We start from the raw sequence: 20,220 nt of genomic DNA on the forward strand, positions 1-20,220 counted from the left end.
GGGGGGGGGGGGGGGAGGGGGGTGAAGGGGAAAGTAGGAGCATGAATCATGTAACCATGTTAAAAACGAATATTAATAAATGTTAAAAAAAAAAAAAAAGAAACCTACAAAGAAATCCTAAAGAACTGGATAGTTTCAACTTCTTTTCACTATAATCTGAGCAGATTTTCTAATTTCAGAATCACAAAATCTTTGACCTGAAGGCACCTTGGAGACTACTTAATCTGTTGCTTTAGTTTCAAAGATTTAAAAAAAAAAACAAAACCTGAGCCTTAGGAGGACACCTGACTGTCCTAAGATCACATGTAGTCAATGACCGCAAGAATCCAGGTCTTCTGATCCCAAGACAATTTCCTTGTGTCATAAGCATGACTAAAGTGGGGAAATTGCATTAGAAAAAAGAAATCTTTAAGGCAAAAAGAAAATGAAGACCACATTGTGATATAACTTTGTAAATGTTCATTTATAAAGACTGCAATTAACTTGTGTGGTAATGTCCTCCTACTTCTTGATAGAGCTGTGTTTGATTCTACACACAGCCATATATAAAAATCAATAACCTCTTGGCAAAATTATTTCCAGAGACATTAGATGGTTAACTGACCTAAACAATAATAGGAGGAACAGCTCTATAAATTATTTTAACCAGACGTGTATAAGATGGGAAATCAAGATTATCTCAGAAAAGAAATAGGCAATTTCAGTAGAATATTACCCCCCTCCCTTTGCCTTTGGAAGTTATCTGAAACTGAATTTGTGTTACTTTCATAATTTTTAAAAAGGCACCAAGTCATCTAAATAAAGAATCCAGTTTCTCTAAACTGTTTAGATACTGCTAATCTTCCTTTTCTCTATTTGCCCAATTTGTTACCAATTGATTACCACATTTCCCAACAGAAGTGGCATTTGCAGATTGTGAATTCCAGGAGGGTTAGTCCCACTTCTAACCTAAAACCCAAATTCTCATAGCACCATGGATCCAAAGGGCATTCAAATGTATGCTACAGAGCTGAAAGAACCTTAGAAACCACTTAGCAGTTGCCTTAATTTCAAAGAAAAAGAAAACTCAGAAGATCTCAGGAAGAAAACTGACTCAAGGTCAGCATATGTGGATTGTAATCTATATCCCTGAAAGAGGCATCTAACTCAGTGAAATTACAAACTCATTTGAATTGGGCATATGTAGCTACCAGGCTCAAAAATACAAAGAAAATAACCTGTATCACCAAATATAATGCAATACAAATAACAGAGTTCAAGAAATTAACCTACTGAGTAATCAATCAACAAATATTTATTAAGGACCAACTATGTGCCAGGCTATGTGCTGAACATGAAACAGACACAAAGGAGGTGCTCAGGAGGGAAAAAAAAAATCAACTGATCAATCACCACAAGTAATAAATTACATAAAGTCTCCATTCTAATAATAAGCATGTAGGTTCATAGATTTAGAGCTGGAAGGAACCTTAGAAGTTGAATCCAAACCCCTCTAATTATACAGATGAAAAAACTGAGACCCAAAGAGGTTAAGTGACTTGCCCAAGTTCATGCAAGTAATAAGCAGAAGAGTTTGGATTTAACTTCAAGTCCTCTAACTACAAACATTATGCCCTTTTTACTGTACAATGCTACCTCACCATACCATAGGTGTGAAATGAAAGTTTTAGGGGATGGGAGTAAATATTTTTGGTTTTAAAATCTGGCTGTATTTTTTTTAAAATAATAGTTTGATTTTCTAACTCACTAGCAGTTAGAAGTTTAGACCAAACTAGGAATGTCTGAGTAATTTTGGGTGGCTAAATGGGCAGTCCTAAACCAGTTATAAACCTAAGGATATAGCTGAATTTGCCCTCTCTCCAAAAAAAAAACAAAAAAAAAAAACACAAAAAGAAAAACTTTACAGAGAAACTATAACTGACTACTTGTGAGAATAAGGGAGTCTAGGGGGCACAGCTAGGTGGTTAAAGTGGATTAAGAGCCAGGTTTAAAAACAAGAAGTCCTGGGTTCAAATGTGACCTCAGATACTTCCTAGCTGTGTGCTGATCAAATCACTTTGCCTAGCCCTTATCCCATTTCTGTCTTTGAACCAATACAAAGTATTCATTTTAAGCTAGAAGGTAAGGGTTAAAAAAAAGAAAGGAAAGAATGAGGAAGTCTGGTATATTCACTATTTTCAATAAATATCTTAACTTTTGGTAAGCCCACCTGGCAAGTTCCTTCCCTAATCTCAACCCCAAGCAATAGCTTTACTAAACAAACTGACATCTCCAGGAACAAAGTGCTTAAAAAACAAGAATTGCTAGATTACAAGATAGAGGCAAACTTCTAGAAAAAAGGATATACTGTAGTTGAAAAAGCAAAGTATCACAGCTGCTGCCAATCTAACTATTAAATCAGACTTAAATTTAAAATATAATATATAAAGCACTATACAAGATACTGGAGAAGTTACTATAAAATAAGTCATGGTCACTGCCTTCCCATAGTCCATAGTCCAGTCCAATACAGTAAGTGTTTAATATCAATAAAAAGTGCAACTAATGAAAAAATGACCCAAGATAATTTTCCAAGTACATTTATAGAAAAACTGACAAATTCTATGCTGTCAAAAGAACAAGAAATTTCATTTTAAGACTAATAAATTTCAAAGTAGTATTATTTTGTAAAGAATAGGAACTGACCATATAAAATTCCAATATACTGCTTTCACTTATTTATTTCATTTACAATTTGTCTCAAAGGCCCTGACTAATGAATGTAACAATTCACTCATCCTCCCCCACCAGTGTTCTATTACAACCAAGAATCTTTAAAGTTGCTCAATAAGCAACTGCTGTACTTTATCAAATGTCTGCTACAAAAGCCAAACATGATCAAAAGGAGCTGATAACAAGAGGAACAATCCCAAGATAAAATCAAAACAGCCAAATAAGCTTACAGGAGAGGTCTCACGATTCTATGGCCAACAGAAATGTCTCTTGGTAATAATGACCTGCGCTACTAATTCATAATTCATAATGTGCCACTATAATGATTACTAACACCTGACAGTTGTCAAAAAAAAAAAAAAACACATGCAACTTACAATACAACAGAGTTAATGTCCTTTCTTCAACTTTACAATTTATACTACACCATACTGGGCTAGATCAGTGAATGAGCTAAGCTAGTCTACTATTCTGCCTGACAATGGCACCAAGAGACAAAGTGTGTGATGGAGTATGGCTGCCTCCATAATACTAATGTGAAACAATATAGCCAATATTCCTAAGTTCCCTTTGCTGCTTGTTAAAAGCCAGTTATCCATGAACTGATCTTTTTAGTCTATTACACCTTTGGGAAAGTAGAGAACAAAATAATTTCAGCTTTTCCTGCGCATGCATTGATGATGCTTCCTTCACTTTGTCCTAAAACTCTCTTGGAGCTCATATTGCACTATATCCACACCTCTTTTATGCACATATCAAACATCATTTCTTATTCTTCTTTGTATGAGGGATCTTCCTACCACATTCTGTGTTCCATAGAGGCTATCTCCTTAATCACACATCTTTTGTAGCACTCTCCATAAGAAGGAGGGACTAAATAAATGTTGACACTGAATATGTATCAAGAGGCTCATTCAAATTTAGCATGCTTATGTTTGGTAGGAAAGTCAATGTAACTTCATAAACACCTTTAAGACTTTATAAACTTCAATCACAACCTCTCTTAGTCTTTATGAATTTTGACTAAAGAGCCCTAACGTTTCAATCTCTCTTCAGACAACTATCTCTATTCCTCAACAATATTTTACTAATACAGCTTGAATTTATGTGTATTTTAAAGTTTAAAAGAACTTTTCATACATTACCTCATCTGATCTTCGTAACTCTATGAGGGTACTATTATTTTTCCCATCTTAAAGATGAAGAAATTGAGGCTCAATATTTAAATGATTTTCTCAAAGTCAGAGAGCTATTAAAAAATCTGACTGAAGATATGAAATATCTAAGTGGGGAAGCATTAAAGTTATACAACTTTAATACAATGATCAATCTAAACACAAAATTTGCCCAAGGTCACACAGCCAGAGGCAGGATTCAAACTCAGGTCTCCTTTATACCAAATCCAGTAATGTATCCATCATGAAATACCGCTTCCTTGGGATCTTTTTTTATTGCCATTCTTGAAACACTTTAATCTACTTAAAGAGGTTTCTCAAGACAGTGGATATTGCCTTGAGCTCACCATCATCTTCCCTACCATATCCAAACCAACTCCAAAGAGAGTTGGAAGTGAGTTTTAAACCCACCCACCCACAGTCATCCCACAATGCAGTCACAGTAGCTAAGGGAAAAGATATAGACAAGATAAAAAACAAACAGGAAAAAAAAGAGAAAAGGCAAATCCCTGGGAAATCATTTCCAAAGCCATATTACTATATTTCCAGATACCACAATAACTCTAATTTACAAGTAAAAGAAGGAAAGAAGAGAGGTAAGGTGAATAAACATATGACTTGAATTGTCCTAGTTGCGAGTTGGAGGTGAAGTTTATGTTTTTGTTTTGTTTTGTTTTTACATGATTGACTCACACAACTTAAGATTTCTACTGAGTATTTTATCATAAATCTATAACTCTACCTCACAGACAAATATTATGGCTAAAGAATCACGATATCAGGTTTATGTTCCTATTTGGTCTGCAAAGATCTTTAAACCTGCCTTGCCTAGGAAAACTAAAATCCCACCCTCCTTCAACCACCCAGATCCCACCCAAGGGGTACAAGTGAAAGTGAGAAGTGAAGTAGGGAAAGAACCCAGCTCTGGGTCTCCAAGCCTATATATACCCTGGGACCAACTGCCCTTGGTACCTGCCAGTTGGTACCTCCCTATGGCTCATGCCACGGTCAATATTCCAACCAGGACAACTGACAGGTTGCCCCAAGAAAATATGGCAGTATTATTTCCTATATTATAAGATGTCCATTTGTTTTTCAGAAATTTGCATCTTGCAACATTTCCAGATTCCTATGTTACTAAACTACACTAAAGAATCCTATACTTACACTAAAACTAATTCTCCTTAATCCCTTTAAGTATTCCCAAAACAATAAAAAGGTTCTAACTCCTATTCTTAAGCTATTTCTATTCTAAGCTAAACTATGACAGGTAATAGGAAAAATCAAAAGAAAGAAATTGGGTTTAAGTTTTACAAAAGAAAAATAATGATTTGTAATAGCATTAGGATTTGTAATAGCAGCACCATTTGAATTGATTTGGAATAGCAGCCATAAATGTGCACAAACTTTTTTGAATGCCTTAAAACCTTGGAATAGAGCAAAAATAACTGCAACTGATGTAGGAATAAAACAGATAAATTCACCAAGGGTCACAGCACACCATCTATAGTAATCGTAAATCTGTAGCATCTTCATAATAAATTGTGGGACTTTATGAAACCAAAATTCGAACACTCCTTGCATCACAGTTGAAAGTAACAAAGAAAAGCTACTAATAATAAAAGCCATCCTGAGTACAGCCATGTTCAAGATGGTATTGTAGGTTCTTTGCCTAAACTGAACTCGCCAAAAACTGTAATATAGAAATAATACTGCCATATTTTCTTGGGGCAACCTGTCAGTTGCCCTGGTTGGAATGTTGACCATGGCATGAGCCATAGGGCAAGTACCAACTGGCAGTTGGACTCAGGGTATATAAAGGCCTGGAGACCCAAGGCTGGGTTCTTTCCCTACTTCTCTTCTCACCTTCACTTCTACCCCTTGAGGTGGGATCCAGGTGGTCAAGGGAGGTGGAACGTGGGATTTAGTTTCCTAAGCCAGGTAGGTTTAAAGTTTATTGCTGACCAAATAGGAACATCAATCTAATATACCAATTATTCCCTATCAAGAGATTGCTTTATATTTACCATCAAGAGATCATTTTATTTCTGTCCCAGGGCTGGTCCCTTGGGATAGCTGAAGATCACAGAAAGGAGTTTATCAACATCCTGAACTTAGATCTAGAAGGCAGTAATAGACTAGTTTCATAGTTTCCTAACCCACTCTCCAATCCCTTTTTCCCAAACCAATCTATTCAATAAATCCTTAGTTTAATTTACGAATTAGTGTGTCCTACCTTCATCTTAGATCTAAATAGTGACTGCTGTTCAAGATTCTAAAAGAGACAGTAACTCTATTACTGTTTAGACAGGAAGCATCATACTTCCCTTCCTGTCTAATCTCACTAACAACCAATAGGAGTTACTTCCTCAGCCAGGTCAGAGACTGAAGGGAAATCATCTTAAAGGGGTTTAGTCCTTACCAATGGAAATTACATCAATCCCTTGGCTGGCTCAGGCTCTGAGCACTTGTCATTCCTACATCCAGTACCTCCAATCTATAGCTTGTGACTAATCTGTTTGGTTTCCTGACTGCTTTACAGCTTTACCAACCTCCATTATAGATTCAGTCATAAACCCTCATTATATTATTTTATCATAAATCTATAACTGCCTCACAGACAATTATTATGGCTAAAGAATCATGATATTTTATGTCATTCTTACTATACATATATACATATATATATATATATAAAAGCATTTAATCTTTTATGAAAGGCAGTAAGCTATAGTGGAAAGAACACTGGATTACAATCAGGAGTACTAGATCAATTCCCAGCTCCAACACTTAACAGATGAGGGACCAGACACAAATCACTATAGTTCCCAGACCCTCAGTTTTCAAAATGTAAAGCAAGGACAATAATATTTGTCCTATTTCAAAGACTAGAAGAAAGAATTTTGTATATCAGAAAACCCTATAATGTGGATTGTTATTTTCAAACACAAACTTTCAAAAGTTTCTTGAGGGAGGACTGGACAGCATTCCAAAGCAAACTGCCTACTCACTGAGGGCAGGGGGGCCATACAGATCTTATGTCCTGAAAAATCTTCTATATTAAATAATTACCTACTTATCGATTCTTGTCTCCCCAAATCAAAATCCCATTCCCTCAATACAATGAGTTCAAGGACAACTGGGTAGCTCAGTAGATTGGGAGCCAGGCCTAGAGACTGAAGGTCCTGGATTCAAATCTGGCTTCAGACACTTTATAGCTGTGTGACCCTGTAAAAGTCATTTAACCCCCATTACCTAGCCCTTACTGCTCTTCTGCCTTAGAACCCATACACAGTATTGAATTTAAGATGGAAAGTAAGGATATTTTTTAAAAAACAGCACAAATGAGTTCAACTGAGTCTTACAAAACAAAAAGCAAGTTATATACTTCTGCTGGACAAGAAATCTTATAGTCTTGGCTCTGTCCAGACAGGTATTTCATACATAATCCTTCCTCAGACTTTTAACAGCTATGTGACCTTAGGAAAAGAACTTAACCACTGTGCCTCAATTTCCTCACCTATGAAATGAGGGAATGAGACATATTCTACTGAATATAGTTCCATTAAACTGCACCCCCATCAGTTCTAAAAGTTATATTCATTAAGAAACTGGAGCCTACACCGAAGAGAAGAAAAAAACAAGAATAATAAAAAGTTTACCTATCAGGTTTTATGAAGATCAAATGTAAGAACTATAAGACATTTAAGCTACTGTAGAAGGCAACACCTGAGAGGATATCAAATATCTGAAAGGCTTCGTGGTTAAGAAGATCTAGATTTGCTGCTTGCTCCCAAGGATAAAATTAAAAATAATGGGTACAGATTTTACAAGGGACAGATTTTAGTTCAATGCAAGAAAAACATGCCTAATAGTCAACCCAAAAATGGAATGGAATATCTTAAGACAAAATGAGCTTTCCATTGAGGCTGAATGAGCACATATCAGAAATGGGAATTGTGGGGTGGAGGGATTTACTCAAGATGAAGAGACTTGAAGACATTTGAAGTCCTTTCCATCTCTGAGATTCTTGAGTTACAAATCTTATGACCACAATGTTTAACACACAAAATGGTATCTTATTATATTCTTTGCTTCTTAACTAATGGTAATAAGGTCTGTCTTTAAAGAATAAGCTCCTACACCTTTACCAGCACTTAAACTCAACATACATTTTTCCTCCAAACCTGCTTTTCCAGAACTCATCTGTCAGTGGCACTACCATTAGCCTAGTCACTCAACATGCATTTCTTAAATGCTTGCCAGGTGCCAGGCATCATGCTAAGTGCGTAAGCACTGAAACTACAAATACAAGCAGAAAGAAACAGTTTGCTCTGTAAAAGTGAAATTTGGAAAATGCCATCTAAAAGTGTATATATTTCTATGGACATGGGAAATGTATCAAAACTACATTTCCCGTGATCCAACATGGTCCAACTGGTTTCCGTTTCCGGGTTTTTGGGCTTGGGAAGGCCTACATCTTGACCCAGGGAAGAGCTTAAATCTCCTGGGTTAGGAGGGAGTGGCCTCTTTGCCAGTAGGCTCTCTTGGCTAGCAGACTTGAGACAGTAATGGAGGCGGCAGTTTTGAATGCTTACAAGCGCGTGGTCTAATAACTTATCTATCAGCATGGCTTTAATTAAATTACTTTTATATTTATACCAGCCTTTATCAATTTTAATACTTATAGTTCTCAAGGAGCTTATATTCTAATGCAGAAGACAAAAAAGGAAGCCAAAAAGGGTAAATGATGGAAAATGGACATCTATGCAGGTGCATGTTCCAGAAAGTCCAACTTTGGTGTTATCTTTGACTCTCCTGTCCTTCACTTTTCATATTGAATCAGTTACCAAGTCTGGGCCATTTTATTTTCATAGCATCTTGTATTCCCTTATCTCTATTCTAAAAAGACCATAGACTTGAAGTCATAAAATCTGGGTTCAAGTACAGCCCAGACTTTAGCCATGTAACTAGTGCAAACAAACCAATGCACCACACTGAACCTCAGTTTCCTTATCTGTAAATATATCACAATGATGCTATTACAAACCTTACAAGGTTGTTAAGATGAAATCACTTTGTAATAAGGAAAAATACTTGTACCAAAATATTTATAGGCATGCTCTTTGTGGTGCAAAAAATTGGAAAATGAGGGGATGCCCTTCAATTGGGGAATGGCTAAACAAATTTTGGTATCTGCTGGTGATGGAATACTATTGTGCTGAAGGAATGGGAGGAATTCCACGTGAACTAGAAAGACCTCCAGGAATTGATGCAGAGTGAAAGGAGCAGAACCAGGAGAACGCTGTGCACAGAGACTGATGCATTGCGGCACAATTAAATGTAATAGACTTTTCTACTAGCAGCAATGCAAAATGATACAGGACAATTCTGAGGGACTTATGAGGAGGAATGCTATCTGTATCCAGAGAAAGAACTTTGGGAGTAGAAACACAGAAGAAAAACATATGATTGATCACATGGTTTGTTCGAGATATGATTGAGGATGTTGACTCTAAATGATCACTCTATTGCATATAGTAATAATATGGAAATAGGTTTTGAACAATGATACATGTAAAACCCAGTGGAATTACTCGTTGGCTCTGGGAGGGGGAAAAGGGGATGGGAGGAAAAGAACATGAATCATACAAATATGGGAAAATATTCTTAATTAATTAATTTTTTAAGAAAAAGAATAAATTGAATAAGAAAACAAGAAAAAAAGTGAAATCACTTTGTAAAGTGATATATAAAATATGAACTCTTTTCCCAAAGTCTATAAAAAAATCTAAAGTAAAGTAATCTAAAGCTATAAAAAAATCTAAAGTAAAATTATAGATGAAATATCTGAGTAGGGAAGTATCTTGTTCAAAGTTACACAGCTAGTTATTCATAAACCAAAATTTGATCAACTTAAGGCAAGATTTGCCTAAAGTCACAAAGCCAGTAAATGTCAGAGGCAGAATTCAAACTCAGGTCTTCTTTAAGTCAAGTACTTGATCCATTATGCTACATTGCTTCTCTAGGGTCTTTTTCACTGACATTTTTAGAACACATCAGTAGTTCACTTAAACAAGGGTTTCTCAAGGCAATGTAGTATGTATGTCTTAAACTCACCATCATCTTCCATACTCACATCAAAACCGATAGTACATACACAACATGAACTATTATTGTATCTAATCTAATTGAATATCTTGTTCAAAGTCTTAGTCTTCCATTTCAAAGCAACAGAGTACAATCCTATGAACCAACTATATTGGAAGACCAGCCTCTCCAATTATATAGAGAAGCTAATCACCAGCAAATAGCTACTGCATGAGTTCTTTGGCCAAGCTGACCAATGAAAAGCCTAAAAAGGCTATTATCTGTATGTGTGCAGAAAGTACTCCCATTCATTCAAATCATATAGGACATTTGACAGTCTGGATAAAGGAATAATTCACTATATTATAAGTAAATTAGGTGAATGTAGAATAGTGCTCCTGTCAGATCTATGAGAAAGGGAAGAATTTTAGACCAAGCAAGAGACAAAGAATATTACAAGATGCAAAATGAATAATTTTTATTATATTAAATTAAAAAGCTTTTTACAAACAAAACTAACATAACCAAAATTAGAAAGGAAGCAGCAAACAGCAAACGGGGGAGTGGGGAAGAGAATTTTATAACAAATTTCTCTGACAAAGGTCTAATTTCTCAAATATATAAGGAACTAAGTCAAATTCACAAGAAATCGCATCATTTCCCATTTAACAAATGGTCAAGGGATATGAATAGGCAGTTTTCAGAAGAAGAAATCAAAATTATCAATAATCATATGAAAAAATGTTCTAAAGCTCTCCTGATTAGAGAAATGCAAATCAAAATAATTCTGAGATACCACCTTACATGTAGAAGGTTAGCCCAATATGACAGTAAAGGAAAATAATAAAACATTAGAGGGGATGTGGCAAAATTGAAACACAATGCATTGCTGGTGGAGTTATGAACTGATCCAACCATTCTAGAAGACAATTTGGAATTATGCCCAAAGGGCTTTAAAAGAATGCATGCCCTATGATCCAGCAATACCACTAATAGTTTTGTATCCCAAAGAGATAAAAAAAAATGGGAATGGATCTGTTTGTACAAAAATATTTATAACTTGAGTTTTTCTGGTGGTAAAAAACTGGAATATGAGGAGATGTCCCTCTATTGGAGAATGGATGAACAAATTGTGGGATATGATGGTGATGGAATACTATTGTGCTATAAGGAATGGTGAATTGCTTGATTTCTATAAGAATTGGAAGGACTTACTCAAACTAATGTGGAGTGAAATAAGCAGAACCAGTAGAATATTATTATACACAGTAACTGAAACGTTGTGGGATGATCAATGTAACATTTGGTACTAATAACAATGCAATGATACAAGACAACTCTGAGGCACTTATGAGAAAGAACTGTGGAAAGAGAAATGCAGAAGAAAAACATATGATTTATCACTTGTCTGTATAGGTATAGAATTTGGGGTTTGGGTTTTAAAAGATTACTCTTTTACAGAAATGAATAATATGGAAATAGGTTTTGAGTAATAATACATGTACAACTCAGTGAAATTGCTTGTCAGCTCCAGGAGGAAGGAGGGAAAGAACATGAATCATTTAACCATGGAAAAATATTTTTAAAATAAAATTATATTAAAAAGCAAAAAAAAAAACAATTCACTAATACTCATATCAACTAGTTGACCTAATGACTACTTCAAGTCTTTACCTAACTTTAAAAGGTTAATACAGCAAAAATTTTTTATCAACAAGTAATGTTCTTGTCAAACAAAGATGCTTCACCAGTCCCAAATGGACAAGTTAAAAAAGCCAAACATTTTCTGTCTACTAACTTCAAAACAGAAAATTACCATATTTATCAGAATATATAAGGAAGACCCTAAACCATAAGAACACCAAAAATTTCAGAGGCCACATGATGTAATGGAATGAGCATTAGATATGGAGTCAGAGGATATAGATGAAATTCCAGCTCTGTTACTTGCTCACTGTATCACCTTAGACAACTCACTTAACCTCCCGGGCCTCAATTTGCTTCTTTGTAGAATGAGAGGCTTGGATTAAATCAGTGATTCCCAAAATGGGCACTACCGCCCCCTGGTGGGTGCTGTAGCGATTCAGGAGAACAGTGATGGCCACAGGTGCATTTATCTTTCCTATTAATTGCTATTAAAATTTTAAAAAAATTAATTTCCAGGGGGCCAACTAATATTTTTTCTGGAAAGGGGGCGGTAGGCCAAAAAAGTTTGGAAACCACTGGCTTAAATGATCTAATAAGACCTACTCCAGCTCTAAATTTATGATCCTAAGATTTCAATTTAAACATGCAGCTCAAGTCTCCTCTTTTCCAAAGAGGTCACCTAACAAGGCTTCCTCAGGGCTAAATGATGAAGCTGGTCCAATCATTTCCCAAAAAGCATGCTGATATAGTCACAACAAAAATAGGCCAATCACTGACCTTGTCCTTCCTCTCTCATATTCTCCTTTTACCCAAGAAAGTACAAATATAGTACCTGAACAAAAATAATTCTCCTGTTGCTTTAAATAGCTACAAAATAGTTAATAACTCCCCGGTTTCATTTTGAAAATTATTCATTTCTTCTCCCAAATGACCCTTTTAATGATGTAATTGCAAGTGTTAATAAATCTTCAGCTTCTTTACCTTAAAGACAAGTTCTGACAAAGGAATGAATAGACTGAAAGGAAGAATCCTCCAAATCAGCCAATAAACATCATTCATTTAAAACGACCACATCTAGTCAAGGCTTCCTTTTGATCAATACTATGAGAGAGTAGTTAGAAAAAAAAGCATCAGCAAGACTTCTAAGAATGTACAGTACTTAAATTCCATTTAAGTTCTCAATGTAAAGTTTATTAAAGTTAGTTTAACTCTAAGACTTCATGGTTCCAGGACAAAAGATAGCCCTTGGGTGGGGCTTTCTACATAAGGAGATTTACTCCAGATTTTATTTCAATTGCTTCTTAAACTTGCATCAACAAGTTTTGGTTATGTTTCAGCATAACTGATTCTAGTTTTAAAAGTTAACTCTCAAAATTCACATATTTCTTTAGATAAACTTGAAGTTGTTATAATTTTCACTTAGGCTAATGAAAAATACCTGAAACCTATTTAAAAGATGAAGCGATAATTAAGACATGAAGAGACAAATAAAAAACCAATGTCGTATAAAAATTCTACACAAGACTTGTGACAGGGAATGCTCTCCACCTCCAGAGAAAAAAACTGTTAGTCATCTTTCACATCAGTGTATCTTTGGCTTTATTTTGGGGTTTTGGTTACATATGGCTTTGCTCTTACAACAGAATATATTGTTATATATACTTTTATTGTCATGCAAAACACTTCCATATAGTATATATATTTGATATATACTATATGGAAGTGTTTTGCATGAATATATACTATATGGAAGTGTTTTGCATGACAATAAAAAATGAAAAAAAATTCTGCACAAGGCCATAAATAAGCCTTTCAGGCAACAAGGTAATAAAAGTATATCCCCTAACTACAATTAGAGGGCAGCTAGATAGCTTAGCAGATAAACCACCAGGCCTGGAGTCAGGAAGTCCTGAGTTCAAATGTGACCTCAGACTCTTATTAGTTGTATGAACCTAGGCAAATCATTTAACCCTGTTTGTGTCAGTTTCCTCATCTGTAAAATGAACTGGAGAAGGAAATGGCAAACTTCTCCAGCATCTTTGCCAGAAGAGTCAGATGCAACTGAAACAACTGTACAACAACAAAAACTGCAACTAGAAGTGATCTCTAAACTTTCTTGCCACCTCTCCATCTTATTTTTCTCCTCAATCAAGGAAAAAGCAAAAGTTGGCTTTGAATGTCTATAAAGACTTCTAGATCTCCATTATCTTTCCCACCTTTTCCAGTAGTCTCCAAAATTTGCAACTAGGTCTTAAAGCCAGCTCTCCATTTACATTGTGACCCAAGAATGCTCCAGATTAGATATAACTATGCCTGAGATAACTAAAAGTGAAAGTCAACACAGTAGGTTTTTAGTTCCATAAATCTTTATATGCCAAATCCTAGGAAAAAGGGATACAAGGAGAAAAATGAGTTCCTGTCCTCAACATGCTTACATTCTAATGTTCCTTGTGCTCTTCCCATTCTAAAGGCTTTTCTTTCATATTATCCACAACCTATCAAATCAGAATAATGAAAACATTATAAAACTTCAATAAATACAACTGGCACTTATTCAATCTACTATGTGCCTAGGATACATAAATTCTAAGGAGAACCAGAAAACAATCAATGAAAACATACAAATGAAGTCTTCTGACATGTGATAAGAATTTATCCAGTCTTTAAAAAAAGGATAGGAATGAAGCCAGGAATGTATCTCAAGCAAGATATAAAAAGCACATCAGCAAAAAACATGGTGGTAAGAGTTGGCAAATCACAATAGATTGGCCAGGATGAAGTAGTTGTTGTTATTTGTCCTTCCTATTTGAAGAGGACCAATGACATCATTGTGTGTGTGAGAACTGGATTTAAGAGAATGTTACAAAGACTTATCTGCTTAACTCTCTCTTCCAGAGTCATAGAAATCCAGTGGCAAGACAAAAGTCAAGACAGACAACTGGTGATGGCCCAGGATGCAGTGGATGACCTTCATGTCTTCTACATCTGACCAAGCTCTAAACACATCATAGTGCCTGCTTGAGCTATCTTCATGGCTGTTGAAACAAATTGTTCTCATCCTCCCATTCCCCCAGGAGAAGTCTTCACATGCTTGGGAGACATCTCCCTAATTCAACAACAGGGTTGAAACCTGTCAGTCATCTTCAGCCTGGTTTAGCCTCTGTACCAAGATGGTTTTACCAAGGTTTGACCACTCCACATGATACGGGCTTCAAAGGTTGATGAGCAGTCCTGGAAAAGGGTTGGCAAGCCCTCATATCAGAGGTGCTAGTCTTTCCTGAACACCAAGGATGAAATAAAAGGATGAAATAAAAGAGTCAAACAGGAGAATAAGTAACAAACTAGAATGGTACATAGAGGCATTATTCATGACAAACCTAAGTCAATGATTTATGTGATACAGATGTGACATAAATGACATATGACTAAAAAGTGAGAACTTGAATAGAAAGGAACAAAATAACTCTTAAAAAGTTTTGAGCATAGTGAACCAGGAGAATGATGATGTCATTGGCCAAAGCTAGAAAGTGGTAGCTATTTTGAGGAAGAAAGCTAAGTAGGAATTTACCTCTTAAAATATCAGTTCATAAGGTCACTGGGGTATCTCAATAGACATGCTTGATAGATTATAATAGATATGGAATTATAAAATGACATAATGACTGGAAATATAAAACCAGGTCAATAAAATATATTACTGAGTATTTTCTAGGAATATTAATACTGTGAAGGTACTTTGGATGTAGATTTGGGAATCTTCTATGTACAGATGGTCATTAGAACCATAAGAAGCAAGAAACCAAAGATATCATAACAAGATTTTATTCTTTTACTAAAAATATAATACACTCATTAACTAGGTAGTATAGCAGACAGAGCCCTGGGCCTGGAGTCAAAAAGGAAGACTTATATAGCCTTATTATGTACCAGGCATAGTACTAAGTATTTTACAAATAGTATCTTACTAGAGCCTTACAACAACCCTGGTATATAGGTGCCATTTTACAGAGGAGGATCCTGAGACAGAGAGGTTAAGAAACTTGCCCAAGGTCACAAAGTTACTACTATCTGAGGCCAAATGTGAATTAAGGTCTTCTTGATTCCAGACCTGGCATTCTATCTATTGAGCAATCTACATGCACTGAGTAGATGATTTATGCTAAGACAATGCCTAAATGTCTCTATTCTTTGATCCAGAGATGCTATTGCTATAAATATACCTATAAGAAGTCAAAGAGAAAAAATGTGTGCTTTAGACAAAAATATTTATAGCAGCATATTTTGTAGCAGCTAAGAACTAGAAATCAAACAGCTGTCCATCAACTGGGGAAAGTCTAAATTGAATGTGACACATAAATGTAAGGAAATATTACTATGCCGTAAGAAACAATGAATATGAAGACTTCAGAGAAGCATGAGAACTTATAAGAAATGATAAACAGTGAAATAAGAAGAACCAGGAAAACAAGATACACAATAACTACATTAAGTGGAAAATAATTTTTTTATAAAAGAAAGGAAATCAAAATGGAACGCATTATAATTATAATAACCAAGTTTGATCCCAAAGAAGAGTTATGAAATTTACTTCTCTTCCTTCTTTGCAAATGTTAGGGATGGCTATGGAACATGTCAGCCTCAGTACATGTGTTGATTAATTTTGCTAGAATACTTTTTCCCTCTTCCTTTTATATTCCTTGTCATGAAGGATGGTGCTCTGGATGAAAGATGAGGGAGGGATATACTGAGAAATGAAGATGATTATAAAAACAAAATATTATCAGTAATGTTTTAAAAGAAAGTCAATAGCGGTTATAAATAAACCTACACCAAGGCTTGTCAATCACTAAGACTTAGGAAGCTTTTGGAATCCTTTGACAATGCTCCATAAACTGGGTATAGCACAAGTTTGGTCTCTACTGTTTGTAGCAAACTTCATTTCTATCAGATGCCAAACTAGTTCGGAAACCTTTTCCAATAAACTAACTCATTTGTAGATGAGTGGCATTAGTTTAAAATATTTCATTCTTTAAGAAAGTAACTTTCAACTTATCCTCTTTTTCTTCAAGAGACCCTAGAAGAAGTTTAACTGAAGGTAACTAATTAATGATAAATAATTAATGATTAATCAGAAGATAAAAGAAACTTCAAATTTAATGGTTTATTACCAATAGAACATAGTCTAAAATATCAATCAACACAATGTTTTGTTACTTTTGACTCAAAAAAAGTTAAAGAACAATTTGAGCAGCCTCACATAGTATTAAGTCCCTGGTTTCTACAGTTTGAAAATGTTTATTTACACATGCATTCCAGAATCTGGAAAACACAGATATCTAGGAACACTGAAAGGAATTATTTCCTTCAAAATAGCCTTGAAAATCACAATAGTGAAACTATGTCTTAGGAGACAATAAGAATCATTCTGAAAGATCAAACCTTAATGAAAAGAGAAGTCAAAAATGAATCCATACCATATCAAGTTATATGCCAGAGTATATTCCTCAACTCTATGACAATTTTTAAACTCCCAAGTATAGCCCAAAGAAGAAATAATTTAGGAAGCTGACAATTTTAATACCCTGAAGGAAAATGTTTATAACAATCATTTTCATTTATAGAGTGTATTCTGATTTATTCACCAACTTTCACCTACCTATCTCTAAGAATTTCTTCATAGACATGAAATATTAACATAAAAATATTATAGTACTTGAGCAAGTAACAAATGTTACATCTAACTTCTACCGATCCCTGGATTTCTATTTATTTTACAATCAACAGATAAGCTAGCCATGTAAATATTCCACAGACTACATATAATGAATCTTTGTTGGTTTGTTGTTTTTCAAAAAACCTGGAACAAGGATCTGTCTCAAGAGGTATGTCACCAACAACATTTGCTAATGAAAAAGGGGAAAGAGAAGAATGACTCCTGATCTCAAACCAATGAATTAGTAAGATAATAAGTAATGGAGGAAACAGGATAGAGAATAAAGATTTCTGTTCTGAAACTATAAGGCTAATTCCAAGAGTTTCAAGTCCCTACTTACTGGCTAAGGTCAACATGAGGCACCATGTAAAAAAAAAAAAACCACCAAAAGTATGCCACAAAGTATTCTTTTATTTAACAAAGTTAGGGCTATTTGTAGAATCTCAACATGAAGTTCTAGAGAAGCTAACTGTTTCAAAGGAAAGGCTTAAGAATAATGAATCACTGACAGGGGGGTGGGGTAGTGGTTGAGACTGTATAGGGAAACAGTGTTTCTGTTGTTGCAATGGGGGAAGGGGAATTCTTGACCATTTTAATCCCATAGTGTGGGTTCTATTTTTTAAATAAACAAATAAAATATAATAATAAAATATCAATGATTTTTAACTAGCCACCAAGAAATTGTGTACTGTTTTGCCAAGATTAACTTTATTATTTGCAAACGCATGACAGGGAGGCTACAAACTATTTTTCCAGAAATAATCATTGGCTAAGTCTGAATTTTAACTGCAAATCTTCATTTCCCCTCCAAAAGAGTTTCTATACTAAAAGAGTCACCTGTGCCTGCCTCCCCTCCAACACAAACATACTCAGCATGCAAGAGTCACACAGATAGGTTTCTCTACCCCCTCCAGAAAAGGTATATCTCTACGAAAACCTGCCCATCATCAGAAGGTATTCACACACATACATACATGGCCTAAGAGGCATACAGATAGATCTTCTCACACCCAGCTTCCACTGATTCTGGATCTCTCCCAAAACCTGCCCACTATCAAAAAGTATGTCGGTACATACATACACACACATATGCACACACGTGCACGCGCACACACACATACACACACCCCAAGAGGCAGACAGATAGGTCTGTCCACTCCCTAACATCCATTCATTCTAGATCTCTCCCAAATGCTGCCCATCAGAAGGTATACATACACAAATGCACAGCTAAATCTCCCCACCCAAAGCTTCCATTCATTCTAGATCTCTCCCAAAGTCTGCCCACCACCAGAAAGGAGGGGCACAGAAACAAGTACCACCACATACAGACAGAACAAGAGGCTCAGATAAATTTCCCCACTCCCAGTCTCCATTCATTCCAGGTATCTCCCAAATCCTGCCTCCCATGAGAAGGTACACACGTGTACACATACACACACACACACAGAGCAAGAGGCACAGATAAATCCTCCCATTCTCAGCCTCAATTCATTCTAAATCTCTCCAAAAAAATCTATCCATCATCAGAAGATGTGTACAAATGAACGTGTACATAGAGACACACAAGAGCAAGTGGCATCGTCCCCTAACCTCCATTCATTCTCTCTCCAGAAAAGATAGAGATCTCTCCCAAAGCTTGCCCACCATCAAAAGGGGCGCACACATACACATCCTCTCCCTCTCCCCCCTCCAATTCCCAACATTGATGAATCTCCTCAGGGCGGCAAAGGAAGGAAGGACGAGGCAAGGATGCTGAGGACAACATCTGAGGAACCCCAGCCCCGAGAGCATCTGTCCTCCGTTTCCTCCACAGGCATCTTTCTCCCCGCCCTCCCTCCCAGGCAGGGGAAGAAGCGGCAGCTCCCCAGTAGCTAGAGACTTTGAGGCGCAGCAGCATAGGACCCCTCCCTGGGCCCAGCGCCCCACAATCTGAAGGCTGCCCTGACGGTGAGGCCCTCCCTCGCCACCCCCGGCCCCAGCCCCCTGACTCACTTCCAGGCGGAGGGAGGACCCGCAGCCTCTCAGGAACTCGCGGATGTTGCTCAGACACTCGCTCTCGCTCCGGGGCTCCGGGTAAACCTGCAATGATAGAGAGCAAGCAGCCACTAAGAAGCGTCCGGCAGCCCCGGCTCCTCTGCAGCCCGAACCCCGGAGACAGCGCTGCAGAGATGGGGGCAGGGCCGGGGAAGGGGGGGAACCGCGAGGGCCGGGGCGCGTGCGCCCGCCGGGCGGGGCCGTCCCCTCCTCTCCTCCCCATCGCACCCCACCCTCCCGGGGACGCGCGCCATGGGGTAGGGGCACCTTGGCGCTTCTCACCCCTCTTCCTCCCTTTCTGGTAGCACCAGTGTCTCTCCTCTCCTTTTTTTTTTTTTTTTTTCCCTTCCTTCTCTTTTCCCCTCACCGGGAAGTAGACCGGACTGCCGGAAGTGACGTAAGAGGGCGAGGAGAGGACAGAGGAGATCCCACGAGCCCCCCCAATCAGTCCCCTCCTTCCACTTCTGGTAGCAGCTGGAGCGCGCCAGGGCAGAGCGCAGACCCCAGCACCGCCCGGACTAGGGAAAAACTGCCTCTGGCCCCACGCTGTGGCAGAGAGAAAAGGAGGAGAAAATCTATCACTCAGATGACTAACATACTGTATAGGATTACTTCTTTTATACATTATAATTCAGAATTTAATTTTCATTGACTTTTTTTTTTTACATTACCAAAATTTCTAGATATCCCTCCGCATTCCCAAAGATAGAGAACCATCCTTAAAACAAAAAATTTTTAAAGAAAAACATCAAAACATCAATCGGGGTGTTTCAAAATGTTTTAGTGCCGTTTTAAAATCAAAACATCGCAATACAAAGTGTCCCAAAAAAGACTTCGTGTAATTTT

At 36.8% G+C, this 20,220-nt stretch overlaps 1 protein-coding gene across 1 annotated transcript in view; it reads right to left on the bottom strand.

The window, feature by feature from the left end:
- Positions 1–19,691, bottom strand: part of ARHGEF7 (Rho guanine nucleotide exchange factor 7) — a 321,898-nt gene extending 302,207 nt beyond the window's left edge. The window contains exons 1-2 of the mRNA XM_044670524.1: positions 19,657–19,691; positions 19,333–19,419 (exon numbers count right to left, since the gene is read on the bottom strand). The gene's annotated coding sequence lies outside the window, so the exon portion shown is untranslated. The remainder of the gene's footprint in view (positions 1–19,332; positions 19,420–19,656) is intronic.
- Between the last annotated feature and the right edge of the window lie 529 nt (positions 19,692–20,220).

The sequence above is a fragment of the Gracilinanus agilis genome, chromosome 3, assembly GCF_016433145.1.
Source record: "Gracilinanus agilis isolate LMUSP501 chromosome 3, AgileGrace, whole genome shotgun sequence".
NCBI classification, from domain to species: Eukaryota; Metazoa; Chordata; class Mammalia; order Didelphimorphia; family Didelphidae; genus Gracilinanus; species Gracilinanus agilis.